Source organism: Microcaecilia unicolor, chromosome 1, assembly GCF_901765095.1.
Source record: "Microcaecilia unicolor chromosome 1, aMicUni1.1, whole genome shotgun sequence".
NCBI classification, from domain to species: Eukaryota; Metazoa; Chordata; class Amphibia; order Gymnophiona; family Siphonopidae; genus Microcaecilia; species Microcaecilia unicolor.
The window spans coordinates 11,347,866-11,362,647 of NC_044031.1; positions in this window are offsets into that span (position 1 = coordinate 11,347,866).

Consider the following 14,782-nt stretch of genomic DNA (forward strand, 5'->3'; position numbering starts at 1 on the left):
AATGGAAGCGATGCTAAAGAAAAGAATAGCGAATTTCCTGGAAGCCAATAAGTTGCAAGATCCGAGACAACATGGTTTTACCAAAGGGAAATCGTGCCAAACGAATCTCATTGAATTCTTTGATTGGGTGAAAGGAGAATTGAATCAGGGACGAGCTATAGACATAATCTACTTAGATTTCAGCAAAGCTTTTGACACGGTTCCCCACAGGAGGCTCTTAAATAAACTGGATGGGCTGAAGATAGGACCCGAAGTGGTGAACTGGATTAGGAACTGGTTGACGGACAGAAGCCAGAGGGTAGTGGTGAATGGAATTCGCTCGGAGGAGGGGAAGGTGAGTAGTGGTGTGCCTCAAGGATCGGTGCTGGGACCGATTCTGTTCAATATATTTGTGAGTGACATTGCCGAAGGGTTAGAAGGTAAAGTTTGCCTATTTGCGGATCACACTAAGATCTGTAACAGAGTGGACACCCAGGAGGAAGTGGAAAACATAAAAAAGGATCCGAGGAAGCTAGAAGAATGGTCTAAGGTTTGGCAATTAAAATTCAATGCGAAGAAATGCAAAGTGATGCATTTAGGGAATAGAAATCCTCGGGAGACGTATGTGTTAGGCGGGGAGAGGGATCTTGGGGTGATAGTATATGAGGATCTGAAGGCGACGAAACAGTGTGACAAGGCGGTGGCCGTAGCTAGAAGGTTGTTAGGCTGTATAGAGAGAGGTGTGACCAGCAGAAGAAAGGGGGTGTTGATGCCCCTGTATAAGTCGTTGGTGAGGCCCCACCTTGCGAAGGATGTAAAAAGAATTGAAGCGGTGCAAAGAAAAGCTACGAGAATGGTAAGGGATTTGCGTTACAAGACGTTTGAGGAGAGATTTGATGACCTGAACATGTATACTCTGGAAGAAAGGAGAAACAGGGGTGATATGATACAGATGTTCAAATATTTGAAAAGTATTAATCCGCAAACGAACCTTTTCCGGAGATGCGGAGGTAGAACGAGAAGACATGAAATGAGATTGAAGGGGGGCAGACTCAAGAAAAATGTCAGGAAGTATTTTTTCACGGCGAGAGTAGTGGATGCTTGGAATGCCCTCCCGCGGGAGGTGGTGGAAGTGAAAACGGTAACAGAATTCAAACACGCATGGGACAAACATAAAGGAATCCTGTTCAGAAGGAATGGATCCTAAGGAGCTTAGCCGAGATTGGGTGGCAGAGCCGGTGGCGGGAGGCGGGGATAGTGCTAGGCAGACTTATACGGTCTGTGCCAGAGCCGGTGGTGGGAGGAGGGGCAGGTGGTTGGGAGGCGGGGATAGTGCTGGGCAGACTTACACGGTCTGTGCCCTGAAAAGGACAGGTATAAATCAAGGTAAGGTATACACAAAAAGTAGCACATATGAGTTTATCTTGTTGGGCAGACTGGATGGACCATGCAGGTCTTTTTCTGCCGTCATCAAACATATAAATGGCAAGAGGCATACTCACTCGCAAATGCGCAGTAGAGACCCTCTCTGATCCGCCCCCGCGTCAATACGTGATGACGGGGGCGTGACAGAGAGGGAACCTGCGCACCTGCAAGTGAGGGAACCGCCGTCGCCACCGCTCCCCCCACCCACCCGGAGTTGTCGCCGCCACCCACCCTCCACCCGGGCCGGGTACCTGGCTTCACTATTCAAACCGCCGGAACGCAGCACACAGCTCATCTGAGCTGCCGTTGGCCTTCCTTACCTGCCTGTGTCCCGCCCTCGCCGACGTTACGTCACACGAGGGCGGAACACACGCAGAGAAGACGGAAGGCCGACGGCAGCTCAGATGAGCTGTGTGCTGCGTTCCAGTGGTTTGAATAGTGAAGCCAGGTACCCGGCCCGGGTGGAGGGGTGGCGGTTGGGACGGCGGCGGCGACCTATCCGGAGGGGGGCCTTTCAAACCCCCCCCTTCCTTTACTAGCCCATTTTTACGGGCTCAACGGCTAGTCTACTATGTTACTATGTGTGTCCCAAAAAATACACTTTTTATTTTCATTGAGCTGTATAGATTTGTGTATATGAAACTGTATTATCTCTCTATACAAAACGCACCTCCAACGTTCTAATGAAGCCTCCACAAGTCCCAACGTTCTAAATGTGTGGTGGTGTAGATCAAAATTCACCCATGAGTGTTTGCCCTGCCCTCGCGTCCATCGTGATGAAGTCAAAAAGTGACGTCACGACATCACACGCTTTGCGAAACAAAACAATGGAGAATGAGCAAAACACACGGTCAAGATTCAGGCAGCCATGTGGGGAGTTGCAGCACAGTGCGAGTCGGAGAGGGGAAGACAGACAGGTGCAGAAGGGCTGCAGGGCCGTTGGAGAAAAGAGGGGGTCAGCTGTTCGCCGGAAAGGGGGTTGGCAACTGGCAACACTGTTGCGGGACACAGAGAGACAGGAACGGAGATTTTAACAGCCGCATTGGGGAGACGGTTGAGGAAGGGGAATGGGAGGGAGGGAAAGTGGGTGTGCGTGTAACAGCTGGTAGCTCAGCAGCAGCGGGGCGGGGGCAAAGAGGAGGAGGTGGCTTCCGCCGGTATCTCTCACTCTCCCCCGGGCCACAAATGACTCACTCAACGCCACACAGCAGTGGGAACGCACAATGACCGGGCCGCAGCCTCCCAATGACATGACCGTGCGTGCGCTGGCTCGGCCGAAATCTGCCAGCCCCTCACGTGCCGCTGGCTGCGCCGTGCCATTCCCGTTCCGCGCCACTAGTGATCTCTGCTGTTGGCTATCTCCTCGAGCTGAGCAGCGGTCATGGGATACTGAAGCAGCCAGGGCTTACAACCCCTTTCTTGCAAATGCCAGGACACTAAGAGGCATAGGTAGCAAGCTGTACGTTAACAGCCCTGCGTTGCACATTTAAACATGTGCGTCTTCTGTTTTAAATAGTATGCAAATAACTTGCGCAAACAAAGATGTGTGCAGACACGGAACCACGCAAGTCGCCATGGAAACATGCACATCCTTCCAGGTGTGAGTTGGATGTAAGCTCAATGTAATGGGGGAGAATTCTAGAGAAACTTTGGTGAGGTTGTATGTATATTCGTTATGAACATTGCAATGCTGTTTTGATACTGCCGAGCGGGGAAGGAGCAGAATCAGACGGATGGGAACAGGTGGCATGGGGGGTCCAGGGAGGGGTTTCTGGAACTAACACAGGGGAGGAAAGGAGGGAGGAAGAGGAACACACACACTCAATCACAGATACACAAGCAACCAGTCTCAATCTCTCTCTGACACACAATCACACAGTCACTCTCTCTCTCTCTCACACAGTCACTCTCACACACACACTTACTCAAACATACATACTACGAAGAAAACCTGGCTAGGCACAACTATCTAGTCAGGTTTTCAAGAGATAACTGTCGATGGAATGAAGGCCTCTTGTTTCAAATCGCTCTTATATATATGCATTCTGGAAATCCTGAAAAACCGACCCATCCGGAATCCCAAAGACAAGATGCCACTGTCAAAGAGAAGCAAGACTCCATGCAGAATCTCAAAATTATTAAGATTCTATGTAGAATCTCAAAGAAGAGAAATAATCTATGTAGAATCTCCAAGAGAAGCAAGATTCTATGCAGAGTAGCAAGATGCCATGGAGAATCCCAAAGAATAGTGTGGAAAGTAAATACATGTTAAGAAATAGAATACATAGTACTACAAGAGATCAGTAAAACTTTTCTTTTATTACAACTGCATAATATATCCTGTTAACAAAGAGGGAGGACTAAGAGAGAGAAATCTTTCTCTGCTTCTCAGTCCCTCTGAAGTTTGGCAATCCAAATGCTCACATTTATTGCCTCAACCACATATGAGGTAACTGATCCATCTAGACAGAATTCCATACCATCAGCAAAGCATCTTTTTAGAATTCTGAACTTAATTTAAGTAAATATGCTAAAAGTCTAAAGTATTAGGGCATAGTACAATGGAGAAAGCCCATTACATAGCATTTCTCATCTAGATTTAGAAGACTAAAATTTATAACCTGTTCTCTTTAGTTAAACACAGAGTCTAATTTACTTTTCCAAAAGGAGACACCTATCCTAAATACTGGTCAGTTTCAGACCTTCTTTAACCTCTCTTATCTAAAGGCCTTTCTTTGTCAATATAGATAAAGAAGTCTGTAGTAAACAATGACTTCTATTTATTATTATTGACATTTATATCCCATATTAGCCTGAGCAGAACTCAGATTCAATGTGGCTTACGTAACAATTAGAAAAGCATGTTCAAAATATATTAACAGAACGTAAAATACATCGTATAATGTTAGACCACTAAAACATGAATTAGAAACAGATGTCATTGAATACTTAGTGATTTGTACATTCTGCCCTTCTTTTTACAATATAAAGTGGAATCTGCTAAACTAGCATTTGTCAGTAACTCACTTAAGACAATCTTAAAATTAAAATGTTAACTTTTCCAGTCCCAAGGTAGCAACATTTCATGGCTTCCCCCATGTCTATCTCAATAGTAGAATTTGGACTTTTCCTCCAGGAACTTGTCTAAACCTTTCTGAAACCCCAGATATCCTAACTGCTGTTATGATCTGATATATCTTGAGTACTAGAGGAAGCCAGTGCTGTGGGAATGCACCAGTCCAAATGCACTATGGAATGGAGACCCACTCTGTCAGCTTATGGCCCAGGTGCAGCTCTTTTGGGGAGTGAGTGGGGGCTTTTCTCCTTTGCAAATAGTGGCTCTCAGACAATCTGTCCACCAGCACCACATACAACACTAAAGCCAATGACACTTGTGCACAACACAAACTAGACAGAAAGAAATTCAGCTTTCCTTACGGTCTTTGAATCTCTGCAGACTCCAAAAAGCCTCGGAAACAGATACAGGAAGAGGAACAAACCAGAGCGAGGCTTGGAACACATTGAGAAAGGCTATTGGACCGTCAGAGTGAGGCTTGGAGCACAGTGAGAAAGGCTATTGGACCAACAGAATGACGCTTGGAACACACTAAGGTCTATTGGTACATGAAAATGAGGCTTGGAGTCGAAATGAGCTGAAGCCCAACCAAGAGGGTTTAAGAAACAGGAGTGGAAGTGAGCCAGGAAGCCAATTAGGACAGCCTGAGTTTCCCTTTCCCAGCGCAGCCGTCATCCCTGTTTATTGGATAAGCAGTGCCTTAAAAGGTGGAGGACAAAAGGTTTTGTTTATTTAAGGTTTTTTTTTTTTCACTTATTGGACAGCTTTTAATTTATTTGAAAGCTTCCCATATGTAAATATCATGAAATAACAATTAAATATTTCTAAAACTGCTTTAAAAGTTGTAGAGTAGGCGGAGGGTTACCATATGGCTCCAGAATAAGGAGGACGGATTGAGCCAGCCAGGTTTTACTTCCATTGCTTTCCACTGAAAGCAATGGAAGTAAAACCCGGCTGGCTCAATTACTTCCATTGAAAGCAATGGAAGTAAAACCCGGCTGGCTTAATCCGTCCTCCTTTTTCTGGAGCCATATGGTAACCCATTGCTTTCCATTGAAAGCAATGGAAGTAAAACCCGGCTGGCTCAATCTGTCCTCCTTTTTCTGGAGCCATATGGTAACCCCGGGACGTGCCTGAGAAGAGGCCCCATCGACGCACGCTGGCAGAAGGCTGGCTATGGGAATCGCCAGTGCTGGAGGGCGAACGGCGCTTCAGGCAAGTAAAAGTGAGCAGACCATGCGGACGGGGAAAGCGGGCAGAAGAGGCTGGGCGGGCCTGGAGCAAAAGTGGCTGGGCCTGGGCCCATCCAGGCCCACCCGTGGCTAGGCCCCTGTTATATGAAAGTCAAAATACAAGGGCACTTCTCTACTATAATATAAATTCAAAACAGCTCACACAGTAGAGGATATCAGAAAGTACAGTTATGTTGTAATGGGTAAGTCTCATAAATATACCACGGCTGGTATCACTTCACTCTCGCAGTGAAACTCTCTCCGTGTACATATTCTAATCACAGACTTTACCCCCTACCAACTAATGCTTGAGTTTCTTAACTCTTTATTACTGGCATTGTATAAAAATTGAGGCAATATGTTACTTATCTTATTTTCAAACTGGTGTGCTCTCAAACCCCGACAGGTTGCCTGTTTCGCAATACTTGCTTCGTCAAGGGGGAGCCTTCCACCAAGTTATTAATCGTAACGCCTCTGGTTATAATCAGCTGCAACCGAATGTGCATCTGTGAAGTGTCTGTTCTCAGCTCCTGTGAAAGCACTGATTGTTACAAAAGATACTGAGTTAGTAGGCTAACATGTGAGAACCAAACAGAGCAATGTCAGGCTTAGGCCTTAGCAACAGGCCTAGCATAGGAAGGAATATACAGTGGATATTGTCATGATTCAGGAAACCCATTTGTCAACATCTGAGCACCTCAAGCTGAAACAAGGCTGGGTGGGACAGCTTGCCTTTGCTTCATATAACAGCAGGCAACGAGGAGTAGCTATCCTCATGCGTAAATCACTGGATAATGCCTGCCACTAAATTGTTAAGGACACTGAGGGGAGATACATCATTTGGGAGGGTGTTGTGCAGAGTTTAAGGGTAGCTCTGCTTATGCTCCGAATCTTTACTCTCAGAGATTTTTCTCCCAGTTATTGGCTGCTTTCGCACCGCATCAGGATTATCAATTGGTTGTGGGAGGAGATTTTAATAAATCAGCGGACCCACTAGTTGACTGTAAGCCATCGAAAATGCGGCCCAAGGGGTTGGAAGATAAGGGAATAGGGCTTCTACAGAAAGAACTGGGCCTAGTGGATGTCTGGAGGGTCTTCAATCCAGATGCCAGGGAATACACTTTCTACTCCCATGTCCACAAAACCCAAACCACATTAGATTACATTCTGTTGCCGCCCACTTTTTTTCGTTAGTTGCTCTGCAGAGATTGAGCCACGAGTGGTGTCGGATCATGGTCTGGTCAGGGTGGATCTGAGCCTCGTGAGGAGTATGAATAAAGCGGGCTGGCTGATGAATCCCACCTTAATGCAAGAGCCAGAATTCGGAAAATTTCTCCAGAGGGAATGGGGGAATTATCTCAGTGATAACGACCCAACTGACACTGACCCAGTCACCTTTTAGAAAGCAGGGAAGGCAGTAATGAGAGGGAAAATCATAGCTTATACAGTCAGAACTCGCAAGCAACGAGACGAGGAACTCCTCGCTCAGTTTCGGCTGCTTCAGGATGCCAGGGCGTTGCTGGCTCACGGTGATGAAGCAGCTAGGAACACTTTTAAAGAGTTCAAAAATAAGATCAATGACAACTTGAATAAATGGACGATGAGGGACATTCAACTTTATAAATACCAACTCCATAGATGGGGGAATAAAACAGGTAGGCTCTTAGCCACTCTGCTGCATAATAGACCAGCAAAACAACTGATAACTCGTCTTAAATTTCCAGAAGGGAAGCTGTTAAAGAGGTATGAGGAGTTTCAAGAGGTGTTCGTGGATTTTTATAAATCTCTTTATAATTTGGGACAGTGCAATATGAAACAGAGGGAAGCATTTTTCCAGGTACTTTGGCTCCCTTCTCTGTCCCAAGAGCAATTGGACACCTTAAATATACTTGTTCAGGGAACTGAAATTCAAACTGCCATAAAGAAACTTAAGCTAGCAAAAGCTCCAGGCCCAGATGGGCTTGGGCCCGAGTACTACAAAATAATGGGGGTTCAGATAGTGGGGCCATTTAGTGATCTATGTGGGGCGCTGTGCACTGATGGTCAGCCCACAAGCACTATGACGCATGCCTCTATCATAATGCTACCTAAACCGGGACGCGACAAGGAGCTTTTGGGATCATTTTGTCCTATTTCTTGACTGAATCAGGAGATAAAATTGTTTGCTGGCATTATGGCTGCCTGTCTGGTAAGGTGCTTCCACCTCTGGTGCATGAAGACCAAATCGTTTTTCTGCCGGGGAGGTATGCCTCCACATACATCTTAAAAGCTTTGAGTGCAATTCAGGCCAGGGGGGGGTGCGACTGGTGATATAATTGTGAGTTTAGACGCAGAAAAAGCGTTTGATAAAATTTTCTGGGAGCATCTCTTCTGGATATTACCGCAATTTGGTATTTATGGGGAGTTCCCGAATGGGGTCCGAGCCCTATATAGGAATCCCACGGCGCAAATCTTGATCAATAAAGTTTTGTCCCCTTCATTCACATTGCAGAGGGGCACGAGGCAGGGATGCCCTTTATCACCTATGTAGTGACGATCCTAGGTCGGCTGCCACCCGGGTCGGATCGCTGATGCGCACCCCCCGCCCGGGTGCAGCATGGCACCCCCCAGCGCATCAACCCCCCCCCGGTATGCATTCTTGGCTGCTGGGAGCAGATGCGCGGCTCTCGGCTCCACTGTCTCCCTCTGCCCTGGAACAGGAAGTAACCTGTTCCGGGGCAGAGGGAGCAGGGACCAGCAGAGCCGACAGGTGCACAGCTGCTCTCTGCACCCATCCAGCGGCGTGCACCCGGGGCGAACCGCCCCGCCCTTGGTACGCCGCTACACCTATGTTGTTTGTTCTTACCTTACAGCCCCTAGCCAGTAAGATTCGGCAACTGTTCGAAATTCAAGAGGTAAAAGTGGGGCAGTATGAATATATAAAATTAATCTCTTTGCAGATGATATGTTAATATTTTTGGGACAGACGTCCAGAGGGATCCCCATTTTAATAGACCTCATCCAGCAGTTTGGGTCCTTTTCAGGGCTGAGAATTAACTTTGATAAATCAGAAGCAATGGCGCTGTCCGCTAACTGTGCATGCAAGAATTGGCCTAGCTTTCCTTTGACCTGGACAGTGGGTCCAATGAAGTACTTGGGGGGTTATTTGCATCTAGATTTCGCCTGCATGTACAAGAAAAATGTTTGTGATAAACTAGAGTTGGTTAGATCTCTTTGTCGTAAATGGATGGACCTACCTGTCTCATTCTTGGGGAGGGTGGCGCTTGTTAAGATGGTTCTGTTCCCTAAGATTCTTTATCCTATTCAAATGATGCCAGTGTGGATTCATAGCAGAGATGAGAGAATGTACAGGGGAGTGATCTCGTCTTTTATTTGGGGAGATCGACGGGCTAGGATTAGGTACAACAAGCTTATTCGAGTTAGAAACGAAGGAGTCAACTTACCTGATCTTAGGCTTTACAATGTTGCAGCGCTTCTCAGGTGGCTGCATGAGCTACACACGGGTTATGTGTTTGCACCATCCTGTCTGGGAGGGGGCTGCTTCCCCCTTTTCCGTCTTTAGTGCCCTGCATGCCAAAGGATCACAGTCCAAACTCCCCCTCCTTCTGAAACCGCTATGTATAGCGTGAGACTGGTGGCGACGCAGGCAAGGGACGGCATCTGGCCTATAGCCGTTTTTCTAGCTCTAGGACAACCTGGGATTCCATGCTGGGAGGGGTGTGACTCTTTTCAGAGAATTGGGCGCAGAGGGGTTGTAGATATGTGGGATAAATAGCTGAGGAGAAGGGCCTTCTAATTTCCTCTTTCGCAGGCTGTCAAGAGCGGTGGAACCTCCCTCCCAGCTTTTTCTTTTCATACCTACAGCTTCGACAGTACCTTATTTCGCTGCGCACTGTAGACAAAAAATATCCCGTATTTCCTTGTCATCAAGCAGATGAAGCCATTACGTATGGGTTGTGTCCATCAACCAGCAGGGGGAGATAGAGAGCACTCAACTTTTCAGTGCCTCATGGCCAGCTAGCTCCACTGCCTCTTCAGTATTCTCTATCTCCCCAAGCAGGGTGGCTGCAGCTTCTTCGAGCTCCATCAAAAATCTGCCTGGGGGTGGCTCCTGGCTTGCCAGTTGTTAGCCGGGGTGTTAGAGGCTATAGCAGCTTCACTTTGAAGGCACATAGGTCAGCCCTTTCCCTGCCTTACCCATGCCCCCGTGGATGTGGACATATTAGCTTGCTTTGCCTGTTTCTTATCCTCCTGATAAACGCAGAAGTGCTAATTCCCCTTCTGAGTGTGGCGCACCCCCCCCCCCCCCCCCCCGTGGTCAGGCTATGAGGATTCTGAGGGGTCTGGCAGAACTTCTTGGGCTGAGGAGCCAGAGTCGGGTGCAGAATTGCCACAGGAGCTTGATGATCCGTCTGCGGTGAGGATTTTCCACCGCGAGGAGCTGCCAGCGCTTATTTCAGATGCCTTACAAGCCCTCTCGATTGAAGATCCTGAGAGTGGCACAGCCTCCTCGGTTAATCCAAGGATGGCTAGTACCAGAGAGCCTGCTCGAGCCTTTCCTTTGTATGACTCCATCCAAGAGCTTATTTCGGCTCAATGGGCTGACCCCGAGGGACCTTTGAAGGTTGCCAGGGCTATGGGGCAATTATACCCTCTGAGTGAGGAACATTTGGCTCGCTTTGCAATGCCTAAAGTGGATGCCCTGGTCACAGCTGTGACAAAGAGAACTACCCTCCCTGTTGAAGGAGGTGTTGCCCTGAAGGATATTCAAGACCGCAGGCTTGATTCAGCTCTGAAGCGGTCCTTTGATTTGGCAGGTCTCACTGTTCGGGCGTCTGCATGCAGTTGTTATGCTGCTAGAGCCTGCCTGGCTTGGTTACAGCAGACAGTGGAACAGCCCGGTGATGGAGCGGAGACCTTATCTGAAGTGGCTCCGCGGATGGAGTCGGCCTTGTCCTTTTTGGCTGACGCCCTTTATGATATGGTCAGAGCTTCGGCTAAGCAAATGGCTGTAGCAGTGGCGGCTCGCCGCACTCTTTGGCTATGACATTGGGCGGCGGACATGGCCTCTAAGCAAAGGTTGGTGAAGTTGCCCTTTCAAGGCCTTCTCCTGTTTGGTGAGGAGCTGGAAAACATTGTTAAAGGCCTGGGGGATTTCAGACCTCAGCGCTTGCCCAAAGATAGGCCGAAGCCTTCCTCTAAGGGTCAGGCGGTCCGCTCCTCTTACAGACCTCGCTTCTGTGAAGCTAGAAGGTACCGCCTGGGGCATGCTGCTGGGTTCACTTCACGTGCCCGCTTTCAGCAGAGAAACTCCTTTCGCTCGGACAAACGTTCTGCAGCTGCTGGTTCAAGGCCTGGAGTTCAGGGGCGACCCTCTCAATGATGGTGCACCGGCCCCCTCCTCGTTTCCTGTCATCAGAGGAAGACTGTCCCTCTTTTTCGAGGAGTGGGCCAAAATCTCCGCAGATCAGTGGGTCTTGGACCTGATCAGAGACGGATACTGAATAGAATTCGATGCCCCGGTGAGAGACGTGTTTGTGGAGTCCCAATGCGGTTCTGCTGCCAAATGGGCGGCGGTAGAGGAGACTCTGCACAGTCTGTGCCAGATAGGGGCTGTGACCCCGGTGCCTCCTGCCGAACAAGGTCTAGGCCGCTACTCCATTTACTTTGTGGTGCCACGAAAAGGCGGGTCTTTTCGCCCGATCCTGGACTTAAAAGAACTAAGTCCTTAAGAGTGTGGCATTTTCACATGGAAACCCTGCGCTCCGTCATTGCGGCGGTACAGCCAGGAGAGTTTCTCACGTGTCTGGACCTGAAAGAAGCTTACTTGCACATTCCAATTTGGCCCCCGCACCAGAAGTTTCTGCGGTTTGCGGTGTTGGGAAAACATTTGCAGTTTCGGGCCTTGCCTTTTGGCCTCGCCACAGCTCCCCAAACCTTCTCCAAGGTAATGGTGGTAGTAGCTGCCTTTCTGAGGCAAGAGGGTATCCGGGTTCACCCGTACCTAGACGACTGGCTCATCAGAGCAGACTCAGAAAAAGAGAGTCATCTAGCTACAGTCAGAGTGGTTTCACTACTACTACTACTACTACTACTTAACATTTCTAGAGTGCTACTAGGGTTACGCAGCGCTGTACAAATTAACGAATAAGGACGGTCCCTGCTCAGAAGAGCTTACAATCTAAAGGACGAAATGTCAAGTTGGGGTATATGAGATTTCCTGAGAAGAGATGTAGTGATTAGGTGCCGAAGGCGACATTGAAGAGGTGGGCTTTGAGCAATGATTTGAAGATGGGTAGGGAGGGGGCCCGGCGTATGGGCTCGGGGAGTTTGTTCCAAGCATGGGGAGAGGCGAGGCAGAAGGGGCGAAGCCTAGAGTTGGCGGTGGTGGAGAAGGGTACTGAAAGGAGGGATTTGTCTTGAGAGCGGAGGTTACGGGTAGGGGCGTAAGGGGAGATGAGGGTAGAGAGGTAAGGAGGGGCTGCAGATCGAGTGCATTTGTAGGTGAGTAGGAGAAGCTTGAACTGTATTCGGTATCTGATCGGAAGCCAGTGAAGTGACTTGAGGAGAGGGGTGATATGAGTATATCGGTTAAGGCGGAAGATAAGACGTGCGGCAGAGTTCTGAATGGACTGAAGGGGGGATAGATGGCTAAGTGGGAGTCCGGTGAGGAGTAGGTTGCAGTAGTCAAGGCGAGAGGTAATGAGAGAGTGGATGAGAGTTCAGGTGGTGTGCTCGGAAAGGAAGGGGCGAATTTTGCTAATGTTATAGAGGAAGAAGCGACAGGTCTTGGCTATCTGCTGGATATGCGCAGAGAAGGAGAGGGAGGAGTCGAAGATGACACCGAGGTTGCGGGCAGATGAGACGTGGACGATGAGGGTGTTATCAACTGAGATAGAGAGTGAAGGGAGAGGAGAAGTGGGTTTGGGTGGGAAAACAATAAGTTCAGTCTTGGCCATGTTCAGTTTCAGGTGGCGGTTGGACATCCAGGCAGCAATGTCAGATAAGCAGGCCGATACCTTGGCCTGGGTTTCCACAGTGATTTCTGGGGTGGAGAGATAAAGCTAGGTGTCGTCAGCATAAAGATGATAGTGGAAACCATGAGAAGAGATCAGGGAGCCTAAGGAAGAAGTGTAGATTGAAAAAAGAAGGGGCCCAAGGACAGATCCCTGAGGAACTCCAACAGAGAGCGGGATAGGGGAGGAGGACGAACCATGAGAGTGTACTCTGAAGGTACGATGGGAGAGATAAGAGGAGAACCAGGAGAGGACAGAGCCCTGGAACCCAAAGGAGGACAGTGTGTCAAGAAGTAGGTTGTGATTGACAGTGTCAAAAGCGGCGGATAGGTTGAGGAGGATGAGGATGGAGTAGTGACCTTTGGATTTGGCGAGGAACAGGTCATTGCAGACCTTAGATAGTGCCGTTTCTGTCGAGTGTAGGGGGCGAAAGCCGGATTGAAGCGGATCGAGGATGGCATGAGTGGAGAGAAAATCAATGCAGCGGCTGTGGATGGCGCGTTCAAATATCTTGGAGAGGAAGGGTAGGAGGGAAATGGGGCGGTAGTTGGAGGGACAGGTAGGGTCAAGTGATGGTTTTTTGAGGAGTGGTGTGACCACAGCATGCTTGACGGTGTCCGGGACAGTTGCAGTGGAGAGAGAGAGGTTGAGGATATGACAGATGGTGGGGGTGATTGTAGGAGTGATGGTGATAAGTAGGTTGGTGGGGATGGGGTCTGAGGAACAGGTGGTGGATTTCAAGATGGAGAGGAGATGGGCGGTTTCCTCTTCGGTGATAGCAGGAAAAGAGGAGAAGGAGGCCTGGGTAGGTTGGTTGAGAGAGTGGGTTATAGGATGAAGAGGAGGAGAAGGTTTGGTGGTGAATTCGAGGTTGATCTTCTGGACCTTGTCACGGAAGTAGTCGGCCAGATATTGAGGAGAGAGTGAGGGGGGGTGGGGAGCGGAGGGCACTTTGAGGAGGGAGTTGAGGGTGGCGAAGAGACGACGTGGGTTAGAGCTGAGGGAATTAGTCAGTTGGGTGTAATAGTCCTGTTTAGCGAGGAATAGGGAGGATTGGAAGGAGGATAGCATGAATTTGAAGTGAATGAAGTCAGTATGGGCGCGAGATTTCCTCCAGAGGCGTTCAGCCGAGCGGGCGCAGGAGCGAAGGTAACGGGTGCAAGGGGTCAGCCAGGGCTGGGGATTGGTACGCCTTGTGGGACGGGAGATGGACGGTGCAAGGGTGTCTAGGGCAGAGGAGAGAGTGGCATTGTAAGTGGAGACAGCTATGTCGACAGATTTGGAGGACATGATGGAAGGGAGGAGATCAGAGATACTAGAGGATAAGGTGGGGGGGGTCAACAGCCTGGAGATTTCTGGACGTAGTAGTTAGTGTTGGGCGAGATTGAGAGGGAGGGTGCTGAAGTGTGAATGTGATTAGGTGATGGTCAGAGATAGGAAGAGCTGAAACGGAGAAATTGGAGGGTGAGCAAGTAGAAGAGAGGACGAGATCAAGACAGTGGCCAGATTTGTGAGTAGGGGTGGTGGGGCTCAGTTGGAGGTTGAAGGAGGAGGTAAGAGTGAGGAACTGAGAAACATACGAGTCGGATGGGTTATCAGTGTGAATGTTGAGGAATGTTTCAGTCCTTCAATCTCTGGGCTGGGTCGTCAATATGGCCAAAGGTTACCTGACCCCCTTGCAATCTCTAGAATATTTGGGGGCCAGGTTCGACACAGCCTCGGGCTATGTGTTTCTTCCCGAGCAAAGGCGGTGCAAGCTTCAGAATCAGGTCCGTCTGCTCCTGAGGATGCCCCGCCCGCGAGCTTGGGACATTGTCCAGCTGTTGGGATCGATGACGGCCACCTTGGAAGTGGTGCCATAGGCGAGAGCGCACCTGAGACCTCTACAGTATTCTCTACTTCAATGATGGTCTCCAGTATCTCAGGATTATCAGTGCAGACTTTCTTGGCTCCCTGCGGCCTGCCTTAGTATGGAGTGGTGGCTCTTGGACAGCATGTTGCGGCGGGGAATGCCGCTGGCGCTCCACGATTGGTGCCTAGTGGTGACAGATGCC